We start from the raw sequence: 16,817 nt of genomic DNA, 5'->3' as shown, positions 1-16,817 counted from the left end.
CAGAGAAGTTGAGGGTAAAATGAGTTAATATAGGTAAAAGTACCTAGAACAGGGTCTGGCATAGGTAAATATTAATTACATGTTAGGTATCATCATTGTCATGATAATTATAATTGTGGCTACCACCAGCTCATAGACTGAAAAGTTCAACAATCCAAAGGCAAAAAAATGGACAGTATCTGCACTTTATCTTTTTTTTTTTTAAACGAGCATATGATGCTATTTTTGGTGGTGGATTGTTTGGCTTAAAATAAACTCTTCATCAAACACAATCTCTACTATCCTTTACTGACAAAGGAAAAGCATGTACTTTAAGCCATCTTATTTATATAAATGACTACAGAATGATTAGATAAACATTATAATTAAATGTCTCCCTCCAGAAGTCTTTGCTTTTGTTTCATGGCTAATGGAGGTGATCAGTCTTCCTTATACAAGAAAAGCCTATGGCTGCCTTCTAGAAAACATAATTTGGTAGAACTCCCTTCAACATTATTACTAATTTTAGTCCCTAGGTTGCAGATGTTCTGTTTTTGCCTTTGCAGTTATTAGTACCTCCTGTGAGCACCAAATGGTAATGCTTTGTGATTTTTTTTTTGAAAAATCTCTTTATTTACTAAATTAGCTCCCAAAGTGCTGTATCACAAGTTAAGTATAAATATGAGGCATAAAATCAGAGAATTATGATGTCTCTGTAGGAGTCAAACATGTTTTATGCCTATTTTTTCAAAAAGAATTTTGAATTAAAAAAATAATAAAACCACACTACAGAAGATTTATGTAATAAAAAATAAAAAATATTTTAGAATCCTTCCACCAGGAATTGTAACATTTTGGTATATTTCTTTCAGTAGGTCTTCTTATGTATATTTTTAAACATATTTATGAGAATATAATGTTTTTAATCTCTTCTATATATAGAACTACAATGCAAATATTTCCCATTTGCTCATTACTCTTCATAACCATCATTTTAAATGGATATGCTATAGTTTACTCATTCTTTCATTACTAAACCTTTAATTTGTTTCTATTAAAATGACTAAATAATGAAGCCTCTTATGAATATATCTATTTCCATATTTTGGATTTTATTCTTAGAAGAGATTCTAAAAGTGCTTAATACTTTTCTTAGAAATTATTTAAACCTATAGCTATATCATATTATAAAGAAAATAGCTTTTCAAAAATATGAAAAATAACTTTGCCCCATACCACCATTAGCTAAAACTAAAAACATAAATATTTTCTCCATTAAATTTTTCTTAAACTTTTTCTCATCTGAATTTCATCTCCATCAAAATACCAATATCTTCTCCTTGGCTTCCAAATATATAACTTAAGAAATATTTCTCACTCTCATGGCACTCTCTACCTTTATACAATAGCATTTATTGCCAAGTATAATTAAGTAATTATTTGTATAATATTTATGTCTAAGTCTTTGCATAGGTAATATGCTCCATTGAGGCAGAGATCCCATCTATGTTGTCACTTTTATAATCAAGTATCTGGGGCTTATTTGTTCATTCAATGATTTAGCAGTTTAAAATTATTTTATATGGAGTACTATGCTGGGTTCTAAGGGGAATACGTAGAAATATATGACATTTACTGTTTTTAAGGAGTTATAATAAAAATAAATCTTTATCATTTTTTATCTTAATACATCATAAAGAAAAGTTCATGGGCCTACAAAATGAAATGAACCTACAAAACAAAAAGACATCCTATTGAGTGGGAGAAGATACTTGCAAATGATATGACCAATAAGGGGTTAATGTAAAAAAATATAAACAGCTCATACAAATCAATAAAAAAGCACATGACCTGATTAAAAAATGGGCAGAAGACCTGAATAGACATTTTTTGAAAGAATATATGCAGTTGGCTAACACACACATGAAAAGATGCTCAACATTGCTGTTCATCACAAAAATGCAAATCAAAACCAGAATGAGATACTATCTCACACCTGTCAAAATGACTATCATCAAATGGCTACAAATAAAAAGTGTTAACATGGACGTGGAAAAAGGGGAACCTTAGTTCCTACTTTGGTGGAAATGCGAGTTGGTGTAGCGACCATGGAAAACAGTATACGGAAGTTCCTCAAAAAACTAAAAATAGAACTACCTGATGATCCAACAATTCTACTTCTGGGTACGCAACCGAAAAAAATAAAAACACTAATTTAAAAAGATACACACACACCAATGTTTATAGCAGCATTATTTACAATATCCAAGACATATAAGACAATGAAGAAAGCTAATTGTCCAAGGAAGGAATAAAGAGAACAATGGGATATTACTTAGCCATAAAACAGAATGAAATTCTGCCATTTGCAACAATGTGGATGGACCTAAAGGGTGCTTTCCTTAATGAAATAACTCAGGTGGAGAAAGACAAATACTCTATGTTATCACATATATAGAATCTAAAAAATAAGACAAATGAGTTAACATAGCAAAATAGAAAGAGACTAACAGATATATATAACAAACTAGGAGTTACCAGTGGGGAGAGGGAAGTGGGAAGGGGAAAGATAGTTGTAGGGTATTAAGAGATACAAACTACTGTATTACAAAATAAATAAGCAACAAGGATATACTGTACAGTACAGGAGAGTATACCCATTATTTTGTAATAATTTTAAATAGAGTATAATTTATTAAAATATCACATCACTATGCTCTTCACTTGAGACTAATATAATATTATAATCAACTACACTTTAATTTAAAAAAAGAACCTGAATTTGACTTTCATTTACCCTTCATTAGCTATGTGATATTAAGCAAATTAGTCGCTTGTTGGATCCTCAGACTGATCATCTGTAAAGCAGGGGTAATACTTATTCCATAGGGTATTGTGAGGTTTAAATAAAGTTCTATATGCAAAATTTGTGCTGTTACTAATATAAATTATAAGGTATTCCAAAATTCCTGTTGAATGAATGAAGTCTTGCCAATTTTTGCTTTTCTTTCTTTTCCTCCCCTCTGTTTGTTTACTTTCTTCTCATTATTATTGCCTCAATCAGTAATCAGGATTGAAACATTCCACACCAAGGTTACTGCTCCTTACTCTACTTCCTCTGATTACCTTCTAATCTATTATCACAAAACTCTTCCCAGAGTTTTGTTGTATCTCCAAGGGCCTTTTACAATAAAACTCATTACAATTTTTATTTTTTTATTTTTATTTTTTATTTTTTTTATTTTCCCACTGCACAGCAAGGGGGTCAGGTTATCCTTACATGTATACATTACAATTACATTTTTAAAGCTCACTACCAACTGGTCCCAGAGTTCATTCTATCTAAGTATGCTCTACTTCAATTACGACCTGCTCATGCAGAACTCACATAGATATATAATAAACTCAAGTGACAGATACAACAGAGATGGAGTGCTAACTTAAGGTTTATTTCTTCTATGAATGCTTCTGAGCTCCCGGGTAGTCTTTTTATTTATTTCCCTGAGCCATTACGCGTATATCTCGTAAAATACTTATTGCCCATATTGCAGTGATTTGACTATGCATTGCCTCTAGCTCCCTCCTCATTTATTGATTTAGCAAATACTCTATGTGCAGCCACTACATACAAAGCACAACTCCAGACTCTTTCTGATAATCGCTGAGCTCCTTTAGAGTGCAGACCATGTTCATTTTCATGATACAGAGAAGATCGACAGAAGGTGAAGGAATGAGCCCAGCAATTAAGAGAATTTATGAGTAAAATGACAAATATACTCAATATACCTTTAACATTTTTCTCTGTTTCATAGGTTGCTCTTTTTCTGAAATGGAAAATAAATTTGTTTACATGGGAACTGATTTGATGAACATCACCTGGCCCTAGCTCGTCCTATGGCTTGTCAAAAGGCTTGAATTTCCCATCATAAAGCTTCTTTTTTTATTAATGAAAGTAAGATTCTTTAAAGTCTATACTGTTTTATGATTTTCAAAAGTTTCACACACATGATTTCATATAATCCCATAATAACCTTTCCCTCACACCCCCAATCCTTTCTTGTTCCTCCTCTCTTCCCTCTCCCTAGCAGTAACTAGTTTGCTCTCTATATATGTGAGTCTGCTTCTCATCAAACTTATTCCTAGAAATAAATTACAAAATAATGCATCTACACAATGCCAGTTGAACAATTCAAAATATACCAGTAGAACAAGGCTTTCTTTCTTACAGTCTTTCCTTCTCTCTCCAAAGTATTATACCTTTAATAGCTGTCCTTCCAGATCTCTTATTCCCTATGTATTTCACATTACTTCCTATGTTTTTTTTTGTTTTTTGTTTTTTTTTGGTTTAGCTTTTTAGGGCCGCACCTGCAGCATATAAAAGTTCTCAGGCCAGGGGTGGAATTGGAGCTGCAGCCTCTGGCCAACACCACAGCTCACAGCAATGTCGGATCCTTAACCCAATGAGCGAGGCCAGGGATCCTCTTGCATCTTAGTCAGATTCATTCACTGCTGAGCCATGAAGGGAACTCCTCTTCTGTATTTTTGAGGATCAAGACATTGTCTATAAGAGGCTGCTCTTAGGGGCTAACCCAAAGCAAGTAAGATATTGGTGCAGATTCTTATCCCAATCTTTTAACCTAAATTATTAGCAAGTTTCTTAAAAATAACAGTGAAGTGGGATTTATGCAAAAAAATTCATCTCTAACCAAGGCTTATTTCCCTCTTTGTCAAATAGCTATTTATGGGGAATTGTTATAATCAAAATAAGCACTTTTATGCTCTAATGAACTCTAAACTAAGAATCCATCTTACCTAATGTGTTAATATTATTCAAATATTTATATTTTAAATCCCTTTATTTTTATATTTTTGTTTCCTGTTATAAATTTAAAACTGTTTGAAAATAATATTTAAGAAATTTAAATAAAATAAAAAATTATCCAAGTTCCCTTATATTCTAAATATTAACAATAAGAATTACTTTAGTGGCCTGTAATGCATTTTTTTATTTTTAATATTTATTTTTAAATTTTACTTATTTTTATTTTTGACCATGCCCACAGTATTTGGAAGTTCCTGGGCCAGCGATCAAAGCCACACCACAGCAGCAACCCAAGCCACAGCAGTGACAACACCAGATCCTAATCCACTGAGCCACCAAGGAACTCCATATGGCCTATAATGTAATACAGTATTGAAAGTGTTTGGCTAAATGTAAGATGTGTTAGGTTTTAGCTCTAGTACTTCTCCTTGGGTAAGCTATAAACCCTTCTGAATCTCAGTTTTTTATCTCTAAATAGAGAAGATATTCATCAATATTTATTTATTTATGCAATAAATATTCATTAAATATCTACTTTGTGCCAGAAACTGATCTGAACTGATCTGAACACTGGGAAAGCAGTGATCAAAACAGACTAAATCCGTTCCCCTCATGAATTCACTCAAGGAGGGGAACAGACAATAAATTAGACTGATAGAGGTATCACTATACATAAGCACAATAAAATGCACTGGTGAGGAATACAAAGCAATGGGAATACTCATTCATTGCTGGTAGGAATACAAAATGGTACAACCATGTAAGAATTTTCCTATAACATTAAAATACACACATTTCATATAACCTAGCAATCCTGTTTCTAGGTATTCACCTGAGAAAATAAAAGCATAGGCCAAATAAAGACCTGTATGTGAAGCAATATAACCCCAAAGTAGAAACAACCCAAAATGTCTGTCAGCTTTTGATTGGATAAACAATTTGTGGTATATCCATAAAGTAGAACACTGACCAACAATAAAAAGGAGTAAATTGATGTATGCAACAAAATGAGTAAATCTCAAAAGGGTTATGGTAAGTGAAAGAAGCCAGACACAAAAGCCTACAAACTCCATGATTCCATTTATGTGAAATTCTAAAAAAGGCAACACTTTAAACAGAAAATGTATCAGTGATTTGTTGAAACTCATTTAAAGGAATATTTTATTGTATATAAGTAATACTTCAATAAACCTTTAAAAAAGATAAATTATATACTATTTTAGATTTAAAAAGGTAGAGAGAGAAGAGTTGAAATTTTATATAGAAAATCCTCATGCAGGAGCTTCTGAAGGAAGTGAAGGAGCAAACCACATAGATATCTGGAGAAGGACATTCCAGACAAAAAGAACAGCAAATATGAAGGCTGAGGGGCAGAAATATGCCAAGTGTGTTAAAAGGGGAAGGAGGTCCTAATGGCCAGAGCAGAGGAGGAAGTAAAAGAAGAGATAAGAAAGGCAGGGAATATCAGCTCACAGAACACCTTAAAGGTAATGAGAAGTCATCAGTGGGCTTTGGGAAGCAGAGCAGATCTGACTTAGGCTTTAAGAGGATAATTCTGGCTGCTTCATAGAAAACAGTCTGTGGAAAAGCAAGTGTACTAGAATCAGGGACACTAGTTGGAAGGCAATTGTATAGACAAGAGATTAAGGACAGAGGGAGGGTGGTAAAAGTGTTCAAATCCTACACGGAGAGCCATTAGATTGGCTCAGAAATCTGGGTGTGTGAGAAATTTGGAAGGAATACAATTTAATCCACAACACCCAGTGATATGATTTCAGAATAAGTAGGACCACCTCTCTTATTCTGTAGAAATCTGCTTTTATAATTGAAAAAATTCTGCCATGAGTGTTTCCTTCTTTTATATATCAAAATGAAACCTGCAGAAGAAATAAAATCAACCTCCTACTAATCATCTTTAGAGCAAGTTCTGAGATACCAAGAAGACAACAGGTACTGGTGTTATGAAGAGATGAACTGCATAGTAGAATAAATGGAAGCAGGAGAACTGGCCTGGACACAAATTTCACTGAGACCAGAAATGGGAATTCATTTACAAGAATATATTTTTTTACCCTTCACATAATATTTGAACAGTCCTGCAGAAAGAGTATGTATTTATAAAAACAGTTTTTTGGAGTGGTATATAAAAACTGTTTTGCCTACAACCAAGAGCTGTAACTATAAAATGTTTTTACAAAGTAAACTTATTCCTTTCCCCAGAGTTGTGTATATACTTCGGTCCTTGATCTTTTCCTGTTTGTTAAACAATAAATATAAGATGCATAAGCTGAACACCTTATATTATCAAGAACTGCATTTATAAATAGAAAATATGCTAAGCTAACTGAATTTTGATAGTTCTAAAAATATCTAGTAGGAATAGTATTCAGAACAATTAACATGTTAATTTTCATAGTTAAAGGAAAACGCTTCTTTCTCCAAAGCAAATTATTAGCAATGTCTTTAAGCATTCATTTAGCATGATTTATACTATAAAGTATGTAGTGGTGACACTTAAAATATCCAGCAAAGTAGAGGTGGGTGAATGAATGAATAATGTAGCAACATTTTACATGAAAGAGGATTATTTGCTCAAAATTTCTCAACAGAAATGGTAAATATTCTGAGTAAAATTATCATACACAAAATGCCAACACTAGCATTACACTAGTCTCAAAAAGAATTGATAGTAATATGCCTACCAGGTGAGATAAAATTGAGTGGCGAACAAAATCACACCATCTAATAAAGAAAACATAACATTGCTGGATCATATGGTAGTTCTATTTTTAGTTTTCTGAGGAACCTCCATACTATTCTCCATAGTAGTTGCACCAGTAGTGTAGGAAGTTTCCCTTTTCTCCACACCCTCTCCAGTATTTGCTATTTGTAGATATATTAATGATAAAAATTCAGACAAGTGTGAGGTGGTACCTCACTGTAGTTTTGATTTGCATCTCTCTAGTAATTAGCAATGTTGAGCACGTTTTCATGTGCCTACTCTCCACCATGTGTATCCTTTTTTTTTTTTCTTTTTAGGACCACATCTTCCACATATAGAAGTTCTCAGGATAGGGGTCTAACCTGAGCTGCAAATGCTGGCCTATGCCACAGCTGCAGCAACCTGGGATCCAAGCCACACCTGTGACTTATGCCATAGCTTGCAGGAACACTGGATCCTTAACCCAGGATTCAGCGAGGCTAGGGATCGAACCCACATACTCATGGATACTAGTGGGTTCTTAACCCAGTGAGTCACAATGGGAACTCCATCCATCCTTATGTCTTCTTTGGAGAAGTGTCTATTTGGGTCTTCTGCCTATTTTTCAATTGGGGTTTTTTGTTGTTGTTGTTAAGTTGTATGAGTTGTTTGTATATTTTGGATATTAAGCCCTTGTTGGTTGCATTGTTTGCAACTATTTTCTCCTGTTCTGTAGCTTGTCTTTTTTTTTTTAATGGTTTCCTCCACTGTGCAAAACCTTTAAGTTTGACTAGATCCCATTTGTTTATTTTTGTTTTTATTTCTATTGCCTTGGGAGACTGACCCAAGAAAATATTGGTATGGTTTATGTCAGAGAATGTTTTGCCTATGTTCTCTTCTAGGAGTATTACGATGTCATGTCTTATGTTTAAGACTTTAAGCCATTTATTTTTGTTCATGGTGTGAGGGTGTTTTCTAGTTTCATTGATTCTAGCAATTCCATTCCTGGGTATATATCTGAACAAAACTATAATTCAAAAAGGTACCTCTACCCTTATGTTCATAGACACACTATTTACAATAGCCAAGACATGGAAACAACCTAAATATCAATCAACAGATGACTGGATTAAGAAGATGTGGTACATATACAATGGAATTCAACTCAGCCATAAAAAAGAAGGAAATAATGTCATTTGCAACAACATAGGATGCAGCTAGAGATTATCATACGAAATGAAATAAGTCAGAGAAAAACAAATACCATATGATATTACTAATATGTGGAATCTGAAGTATAGCACAAATGAACTCCTCTACAAAATAGAAACAGTCTCACAGACAGGGAGAACAGACTTGTGGTTGCCAAAGGGGATGGAGGAAGGAGTGGGAGGGACTTGGAGTTTGAGGATAGTAGATCCAAATTATTACACTGAGAATGGATAAACAATAAAGTCCTAGTGTATGGCACGGGGAACTATATCCAATCTGTTTGGATAGACCATGATGGGAGATAATATAAGAAAAAGAATGTATATATAGAGAGAGAATCACTTTTCTGTACAGAAGTTGGCACAAACCAGTAAATCAAGCATACTTTAATTTAAAAACAATGTAATGTTAAGAAAAGTGCATTCCACTCTTCATTATGCTTTATTTGATTCCTGGTAAATCATTCATTAACTTGTTCTATAAAACAGATTTTATCTGCTCCATAGGATTTCATTAAATATAAATTGAAATATTCAAAAAGACTTTGAAAAGAAAAATTATGTTCTATAAATAAAACTTTAGTTTTAAAAATTAAAACTTTAAAAATTAAAACTTTAGTTTTAAAAATTAAAACTTTTTAAAATGATTTTTATTTTTTCCATTATAATTGATTTATAGCGATCTGTCAATTTCTACCACAGCGAAGTGACCCAGCCAAACATATATACATACGGTTTTTTCTCACATTATAGTGCTATACAGCAGGATCTCACTACCTATCCTTAATGAACTTATGTTAACTAACATGTAGAGACAAAGTTGCTAGATAACTGCTAGAGAAATCATTCACAACTTTTTATAATTATTTGTATCTGTTCTGTCATATACCTGCAGGCATTTATTATTACACATGTTTTTCATTTACAATGGGTTTTAATGATATAAAAATCCAGTGAAATTTTTGAAAGAATACTTTATAGTGAATACATGATTTCAAATTCTCTGCTGCTGATTTAAGCTTTGTCGGCTTTTCTCTGTATGTGTATCAGTGGTTAAGAAACAGAGCTTTAAAGAAATTTTAAAATTACATTTCCACAGCAGTCAGAATAAATATTAGGAGGCCAGATGATCTCACAGTCTTTGGGGAAATTATGCTCCAGTATGTATCAGAAAGACAAAAATAAATAATACTATTTTTTTAGCTGCACATACAGACATAAATATTAAGCAAACAGTTATTGAGAAATACGGAAAAAACACTTCCTGTAACCTGTTTCAGCAGTTCATAGGAGTTCAAGTTCTCTTATTTTAGGTACTCTGACTTCATTGTGTTATGAAAAGTTCATTCAAGGATGATATGACAATATGCCATGAGCAGGATTCTGGTACTGTTGTAGCTGTCATCAAGCACCAAGAATGGCTGGTATATTTTGGATAACAGTCTTTTATCAGATATGTCTTTTGCAAATATATTCTCCCAGCCTGTGGCTTGTCTTTTCATTCTCTTGACATTGTCTTTCACAGAACAGAAATTTTTAATTTTAATGAAGTCCAGCTTACCAACTTTCTTTCATGGATCATACCTTTCATGTTTTATCTAAAAACTTATTGCCAAACTCAAGATCATCTAGATTTTTCTCCTATGTAATCTTCCAGGAGTTTTAAAGCTTTGCTTTTTATATTTAGCAATATGATCCCTTTTGAGCGAATTTTTGTGAAGGGCGAAGGGTCTGTCTAGATCTACATTATCAAATTTTGGGGCACAGAATTGCTCACAGTATTATTTTATAGTCTTTTTAGTGTCCGTGGGATCTTTAATGATGTCCCCTTCTTTCATTTCTGATATTAGTAATTTGTGACCTCTCTCTTTTTTTCTTATTTAGCCTGGCTAGAAGCTTATCAATTTAATTGATCCTCTCAAAATTTTTTTTGGTTTATTGATTTTCTCTATTGAATCCCTGTTTTTAAGGTCATTGATTTCTTCTTTAAATTTTTAAATTATTTCTTTGGCTTACTTTGTACTTAATTTACCTTTCTTTACCTAGTTTCCTAAGGTTAAAGCTTAGACAACTGATTGTAGATATTTCTTCTTTTCTAAAAAATGCATTCAGTGCTATAAATTTCCCTGTAAGCACTGCTTTTATTTCACCCCACAAATTTTTAAAAGTTGTGTTTTCATTTTCATTTATTTCAAAATGGTTGCCTTTAATTTTACCAGCGTAGTTCAGTACACTGATTAATAAGCCAGTACATTCACTAAGGAAAATCCACTACGTCATTCAGCAAAGCCCCAGTGTTTATTGAGACGTGGATAATAGATAGGTTTGTAGCAACCTTTTCTGGACTTTAGGCTCCCTGCTTTAATATTAGCTAACCACTCCTGGAGTTTAAACTCTTGACCAAAATACTAGTTGTCCATGGTTAAAACCTAAGATACACATATTACCTCAGTGTCTGCTGAGTTTTAATGTTAATTAAAACATCATTGCATTGCACTTTAAATATTTCAGAATATATCCTTAAATCTAGGTCAATTCAGGAAGCAAAGATAAGTGGGGTCAGTACTTCAAAGACTGTGAACACTCAGATAATGGTCAGTACATCTCAGCAGAGTGAAATACTGTGTATTTGACATAGAGCCACATGACTTGTGACCATTCAATGCATCTCAAACAAGAAACCACAAATTCCTGCTTAGCACTTTCCCTCTAATATTGGATGCTTATTTAAATTTCTGCCTTTTCAAAGCTACTTGATAGCAAAGTATGAAAAATAAATTCTATCTAAGTTCTGAAAACCTATAGTTACAGAGAAGGAAAATAGTAGCTAAAGGTGGATCTGAGAAATACCATTGTTGGAAAATATCTAACAAGGCTAACTGGTTTCTTTTACCAATCCTCTGGCTCTCTGGAGGCTGAAAGATGAAGAAATACTCTCATACATAAGAGGTTCATAATCCTTTAGGAAGAGTGAGGATAAAACGAGCAAATATACTGGATACTATTGCTACCTGAGATAAGACTTTTCATTAAGATAAGGATTTAGTTCAAAGCAGGAAAGGTAAACAAGGTAGCAAGTGTTTGGATTAAGAATCAAGAATGAGGGAGTTCCCATCGTGGCTCAGCAGAAACAAATCCGACTAGGAACCATGAGGTTGCAGATTTGATCCCTGGCCTCGCTCAGTGGGTTGAGGATTTGGCGTTGCCATGAGCGTTGCCGTGAGCTGTGGTATAGGTGGCGGCTCAGATCTGGTGTTGCTGTGGCCATGGCGTAGGCCAGAAGCTGTAGCTCCGATTAGACCCCTAGCCTGGGAACCTCCATATGTCACAGGTGTGGCCCTCAAAAGAGGAAAAGACAAAAAAAAAAAAAAAGAAAGAAAAGAAACAACGAGATGAAATGGGCTCTCAAAAGTTTATTTGTTGAGTAATCATTTATTGAATGCCTGCTATTATATTTATTTGATTCTAAAATGTCAGATAATCCACTTTCTTAATATAAGCTTTTTAAGGGAGGAAAAAAAAAAACTCTATGTTAAACTGTAAGAAGCATTTTCTTTTTCTTTTCTTTTTTGTCTTTTTTTTTTGTCTTTTTAGGGTCGCACCTGCAGCATATGGAAGTTCCCAGGCTAGACGTTGAACCCTAGCTGAAGCTGCCAGCCACAGCCACAGCAACACAGGATCTGAGCTGTGTCTGAAACCTATAGCACAGCTCATGGCGACGCCAGATCCTTAACCTGCAGAACAAGGCTAGGGATTGAACCCATGTCCTCATGGATACTAGTTGGGTTTGTTACCACTGAGCCACGATGGGAACTTCCAAGAAGTATTTTCATAAATGAAAAAATAGGAACATATTCATTTTACATTTGCTAAGCATTTTGTTGGTATAGAGGGCACAATGGTATGCCTAATAGGTGCCTAGTGTACCGGGGTTAATCTACTGGAGTTATACATACATTATGCAAATAAATGCATAAAATATAATTATGTTGCAAGCAACTCTGGATAAATTTAGTCAAGTGGATATGTAGTTTAAAAAAGTGATTAAAAAAGGTAAAACGCAGGGATTTGTTCAAATATAAGTTTTATTCTTTACTTTTTGACTAGAGGGTGCTATTACTGCCCTTTCATCTTCTTTCTCCCTACATCTTTGATGAACTTTTGGAATCCTGCAATGGGTTGCAGTCCTGCCTCTCTTCATTATTCCAGATGACTTCTCCATCATGTTGGGACCCAGTGTAAATTTTCAGTCAAGAACTAGTTTTATGGATTCATATGTGTGCATCTTTATCTCACATTAAGATTCGCATAACATTTCAAGTTTATTAAAACTTCTAGTTGAAATCTTTAAGAGTACTATTAAAGATACCATAAAAGAGCACGGTCGTCTTTATTTCTCAAAGAAGACCAGCTAGGTGATGTCTAATAATTTTACATGTTTAGTTAATCAATATGCATTAAATATCACTTATATATCCAGAGTACTAGTCTGGAAATCTGGGGGATAAAATCGTTACATGTTTTCTGCTTTAAATGAGGTTCAAATCTAGTTGAGGAGATGAGAAAAATAATATTCTTCTAGGAGTATAATGTCAGTCAGTAAGTAACATTTATCCAGAACAAATCATTGCCCTGAGTTATGAAGAAGTTGAGTATTGGAATAACCAACAAAGAGACAGGAAAAACAACAACAAAAAAAGACTTCTGATAACCTTGTGGGAGATCACTTCCTCTAACAGCTTGGTGATTGCTGCATATTGTTTAACTCTAGTCTGTTAATGTATTGGGTACTAAGAGTAGCAGGCCCTCCTCTCTGCATTGACCCAATCTACCGCAAGGATGAATATGTTTCTAATTTTTCTTTAGCTGGCTACCTTGAAGACTTTAGATTATCACTATATTGAAGGAATATTTTATCTTATGTAAATAGAATGCTTTACTCTGTTTTTGCCATTTCTTAAAATCAAAACAGCCTAAAAAATTTTATTCCCTTGCACTGATTATTGCTGGCTTCACATATTCATCTTGATCCTTTGGTGTAATTTGCAAGCTCTTGAAACTAAATTGATTATCCTGATACTTGCTCTTGGCACAATAGGAAAGCTTACAGCTTCAAATATAATGTACACCTATTACCATGTCATAAGGTTAGAATAGCAGAGGAACTAAGCAAATCTTTAAAAAACAAAAGATGGGGGGAGTGGGATGGACTGGGAGTTTGAGATTAGTAGATGCAAACTACTACATTTAGAATGGATAAGCAATGAGGTCCTACTGTATAGCACAGGGAACTATATCCACTCTATTGGGATAAACTATAATGAAAGATAATATAAGAAAGGGAAAGTATATTTATGTTTAACTGGGTCAGTTTACTGTACATCAGAAACTGGCACAAATTGTAAATCAACAACACTTTAATAAAAAAAGAAAAAATCAAACACATTTTGTTGGTTGGTAAAACTATGCATTTAAGGAAATCTGAATATAGGAAGCCAAAGTATAAAGAATATCAAATGTAGATCCTCAATATGATGCCTCTTTTCTAATATCTAAACACTTAAACAAAATATGCGGCAGCACAAGCATATTAAGCTTACAAAGACTGAAATCTCAGATAGAGTGTGTCCTAGCTATGACATTTTCTAATAATTTTTCTCATAAAAACTGTGAAAGCACGAAGCCAGCAACACCAGTACAAAACCTTAGGTGAACATGAGTAAAATGATGCTTAAACACTGATTAATGTGAAAAGGTGATAGTGACAAGAATAAGAAAACCACCAAAAGTGTCATGTGGACTTCATGAAATAGAAAATGTTTTGTACAAATGTGTGAGATTATACATTAGAGTAGCCATTACTATAAGCAATAACTTATTTTCTTTAATGCATAAGACAAAAAGTACAATGATAAATATATGCATTGTATGCATTGGAAAAAAGATCGGTTTTGCCCCTCCAAGGAGGAAGTAATGGGAATACCTGATCAGATTCATGTATACAGTGTGAGAGTTTCTGGAAACCAGGAAATCATGGTATGAAAACCAAAGTGAAGATGATACAGTAAGGGTGTGTGATCAGCACCACATTTACCAGAGACACTCTTGTTCTCCATGTTTTTTCTTTTACTCATCTTATGGTCAAGCACCACTAAAACCTCATTATCCATCAGAATGAACCATCCTTTCCATCCTTTCCACCCCCTAATTTTGTTGGGCAATAGAACACAGTGATTAGCACACATTCCTCCTGCTCAGCCTTCAAATTGTTAGGCTTCAGATGAGTACACTGTGATAAAGCATAACTATAACTTAAACTTGCAGGATCTTCCTTGAAAAAGTGGGGATGGAGAAGGAGAAACCTGTGCCACTCTCCTCTTGATCGCCATGACAAGCAGGAATCATGGACAAATATGGCTATTTTTATTCTCAAAATATCCTCTAACCATTTGTCTTGATCTCATCATTTTTAACCTCTGGGAGGTTGCAATCCCATGTTTGTCTGCTCTCTCTCTGATCTCTAATCTTTCTCTTTCCTTTGCCACTTTGACCTCATTTTCAAGCATGCATAGCTCTTTTCTATGTAAAAAACAGAAACAAACTCTCAGATTTCAAAACCAATCTTACAGTTACCATAGGTGAAACCATTGGCCCACGGGAAGAATAGGGAAAGAGGAAATAACATATACACACTACTGTATAAAACAGATGATTGATGGAAAACCTACTGTATAGCACAGGAGAATCTCCTCCATAATCTGTAATAACTTATATGGAAAAAAAGAATGGATATATTTAGGTGTATGATCGATTCACTTTGGTATATACCTGAAACTAATACAACATTGTAAATCAACTATACTCCAATAAAATAAACTTTAAAAGTTTTAAAGTTAACAATGATCTCTTTTCTGTATTCTTAAAGTTAACAATGATCTCTTTTCTGTATTCTGTTAGATCTCCACAACACCATCTTCTCTAAAGATTTCTTGATATAGTCAGTCATGCCCTTGCCTTCTACAACCGGAAGAGTAAGAAAAAGGCATCAGAAAAGAAGATCACCCCTGCTTTTTCCAGGAAGATTCCACGAGTTTAAATTACAGTTATGCTCAATTGCAGTGTGCTCATCTGAAGGCTAAAAATTAGAAGGCAGAGCAGGAGGAATGTGTTTCTTACTCTTCATCTATTGGTTGCATTTTTTTCATTCTTCTTCCCTCAAGCTGTGACCGTTATCCAGGGCTCAGTCCTTGCTTCTCTGATCTTTTTTCTCTTAGGCCAGGGGATTTTAAACTGTGTTTCTCAGTCTAAATTACCTTAGAAGCTGCCACTGAGGGTCCAGGAAGGGGTGGGCAATTGGTGCCTCCCTACTATGTCAAACAGAATAGCTCTGCTTTTGTCTCCCTTATTTGTTACATATTGTTTCTTTGGAGAACTTTGCTAATTTACTGAAAATTACATCAGAGTCATAAAACCGACCTCTAATCTCTTGTTTTACTACTATCTATATAACTTGGGACAAATATTTCAAAGCATTAATGAATTTCTTACATCTAGGCCTGTGTCATTCTCTTCACCTGAACCACTCTCCAGCTCTATTCTTTAGTACCTTTCTAATTCCTAATGATTTTTTTCTTTTTTTTTTTTTTTTTGGTTTTCTATGTCTTTCTCCAGGAAGTCTTTTCTGAATGCAAAACGTGGTTTAGGTGCTCTTCTGATATGGCACCATAGCATTCCGGACCAATCTTTTAACACAGCACTTTATTCCACAGTGTTTGTCTACATTTCCTACTAAACTAGAAGCTCGCTGAGGACAGAATATTATTCATGATTTTCCTAATATCTAGCATAATGCCTGGCCTGGCATGTAGTGGGCTTGAAAATCCAAATAGAAATAATTATATATCCTAGCAAAGATAATCCAAATTAGCTGACACTTGCTCTCTTCTCAACTAAAGATAAATGAAAAGGCATGTATCCATGTTATCTCTCATTCTGATCAAACTGTTCTTTCCATCTGTCTGCTTTCTGAGTGTTCCTGACATCGCCTTCATCTGCTTTTGAATCCTGTTTACAACATCCTTGCCATTTATTTTTGCTGGGGAAA

General features: G+C 34.0%; 1 protein-coding gene across 1 annotated transcript in view; it reads right to left on the bottom strand.

The window, feature by feature from the left end:
- The window catches only part of SLC4A10 (solute carrier family 4 member 10), a 238,387-nt gene that overhangs the window by 79,184 nt on the left and 142,386 nt on the right, over positions 1–16,817 (bottom strand). The window lies entirely within an intron of this gene.

The sequence above is a fragment of the Phacochoerus africanus genome, chromosome 3 (genome assembly GCF_016906955.1).
Source record: "Phacochoerus africanus isolate WHEZ1 chromosome 3, ROS_Pafr_v1, whole genome shotgun sequence".
Classification (NCBI taxonomy): domain Eukaryota; kingdom Metazoa; phylum Chordata; class Mammalia; order Artiodactyla; family Suidae; genus Phacochoerus; species Phacochoerus africanus.
Note: the sequence above shows the minus strand (reverse complement) of the source record. Positions and strands in the feature narration are given on the sequence as shown.